This window comes from Pseudorca crassidens, chromosome 19 (genome assembly GCF_039906515.1).
Source record: "Pseudorca crassidens isolate mPseCra1 chromosome 19, mPseCra1.hap1, whole genome shotgun sequence".
Lineage (NCBI taxonomy): Eukaryota > Metazoa > Chordata > Mammalia > Artiodactyla > Delphinidae > Pseudorca > Pseudorca crassidens.
In genome coordinates this window covers 39,490,348-39,492,594 of record NC_090314.1, presented here as the reverse complement: position 1 = coordinate 39,492,594, position 2,247 = coordinate 39,490,348, and the positions used below count along the sequence as shown (strand labels likewise).

The following is a 2,247-nucleotide window of genomic DNA, read 5'->3' as shown; positions in this document are numbered from 1 at the left end:
GAATAGAAGGACAAAGATGACTGATGTAATTTGGGTTGGGGTGTGATCCTTAAGGTCTCATTGGGCCAGGGAAGTCTATGATTTCTGAAGACATCGTATTCTATGCTGTATAGCATGGTAATTAAGCATGTGAGCTCTGGAGCAAGAGTAAGATGGATTCACAGCCTGGCTCTGCTGTGAATTAGTTTTGCAGCCTTGGGTAGTTATTTAACTTTCCTGGTGCCTCTGTTTCCCCATCTGTAAAATAGAAATTAGAATAGAGCCCTCTTCGTATGGTTGTTGCACCAGACTGTGAGGAGTCTCTCACAACTTCCTTCCCCAATCAGCAAATAATGCAAGTTTCCCAAAAAACTCTCCCTCTCCCTCCCTCAGTGATCAGAGCCTCACTCAGAAGGTTGAGGAGGTAGTTTTTCCTTCCACACTCTAGAGCCAGAAGCAGACAGATGATCTGCGTATAGTTTTTATGAAACAGAGGCAATTACCTTCACCAAATGATCCTGCTATCTGATTTGTAGTTTGACTCTGGAGTCAAAGGTGGAAGGGTTCATACTTCATTCTTGCTTATAAACAGGGAAGATTCCCTGGGGGCCCATTCCCAATTAGTGTTATGAATATACTCTCTTAGCGCTGCATCCTCAGACGCCTTTCCGCTTCTCATACACAGGCATAATGCATTACTTGCTCTGATTCCTTAAATCATTAGTAACAGGACAGTCATGACCTGAATCAATTCTTTTCTTTCCACTGTATTAGAGTATTGGTCTGGAATTATGATTTCTTTGGACCCCACAGTGATACCCCCCATGGAAGTGAAACCTGGGAATGAAACCTTTTTCAGAGTGAAGCAGCACACATGTGGTCAGGGCCCAGGCTCTGACCCTGTACTGATTGGTTTAAATCCTGGTTCTACCTCTTCTAGCTATCTGACCTTGAGCAAGTTACCCACCCTCCATGAGCCTCAGTTTCCTCACCTAAAGAATGAGACTAGGCCCGGCTAGGCCGGGCCTGAGAAGTTGGACCAACCCCAGCCTGGGTAGGACGGGGGAGGTGATAGACCTCTACTGGCCCCAGCAATGATGGCGGTGTTTCACAATGAGGTAGAGATCGAGGACTTCTAATATGAGAAAGACTCAGAGAGGTACTCCTACCCCCGCCCGTGTGGGGGTAACTTCTGCATCACCTGGGAAGATTTGACAAATGGGGAAGATGTGGTGAAGTGCCCTAGCTGCTCTCTCATTATAAAAGTGATTTATGACAAAAATCAGCTTACGTGTGGAGAGACAGTCCCAGCCCCTTCCACCAGCAAAAAACTAGTTAAATGCTAAAGAAGACTTTAGGACTCCATAGCCTGAACTTTTGGGAATTAACCAAGCTGGAAAAATCAAATGCAAAGTCACTGGCTTCTTCAAGGGCAGAATCTTTTTTTTTTTGGCCGCGCCATGGGGCTTGCAGGATCCTAGTTCCCCTGACCAGGGATCAAACCCGTGCCTGCTGCAATGGAAGTGCAGAGTGCTAACCACTGGACTGCCAGGGAATTCCCGACAATCATTTTGTAGCTTGCTGTTCATTAGAGTGTGGATTCTTTGCATTGGCTGCAGAATTAAGGTCCAGTTGAAGAAGCAAGTCCACCACATGACATACCTGGATTTTGTGCTTAGAGATTTGAATTGGAAGTTTTCTTAATTTTCCATCCGAACTTAAAGGAAGATAATTTCACATCAGTGCTTTCTTTCCCTCAGTTTTATTTTTAATTTATATTTTTAAAATTAGTTTATTTATTTTTTAAATTTTGGCTGCACTGGGTCTCAAATGTGGTGCGCGGGCTCTTCGTTTCAGGCTTCTCTCTGGTTGCTGCGCACAGGCTTCTCTAGTTGTGGCGTGTAGGCTCCAGAGGACGCGGGCTCAGTAGTTGTGGTGTGCGGGCTTCTCCCTAGTTGTGGTGCGTGGGTTTAGCTGGCCCGGCATGTGGGATCTTAGTTCCCTGACCAGGGATTGAACCCGCGTCCCCTGCATCGGAAGCTGGATTCTCATCCACTGGACCACCAGGGAAATCCCAGTTTTATTATTTTTATATCTTACACCTAATTACTTTATTATCTGACAACAGCATCATCTACCTCAAACTCATTAGGAATCTTAAAAAAAAAAAGGGAAGGGACTTCCCTGGTGACACAGTGGTTAAGAATCCGCCTGCCAATGCAGGGGACACGGGTTCGAGCCCTTGTCCGGGAAGATCCCACATGCCGC

At 45.8% G+C, this 2,247-nt stretch overlaps 1 pseudogene; it reads left to right on the top strand.

Moving 5' to 3' along the window:
- The first annotated feature begins 1,076 nt into the window (after nt 1-1,076).
- LOC137212549 (diphthamide biosynthesis protein 3-like) lies at nt 1,077-1,358 on the top strand (annotated as a pseudogene).
- The last annotated feature ends 889 nt before the right edge of the window (nt 1,359-2,247 follow it).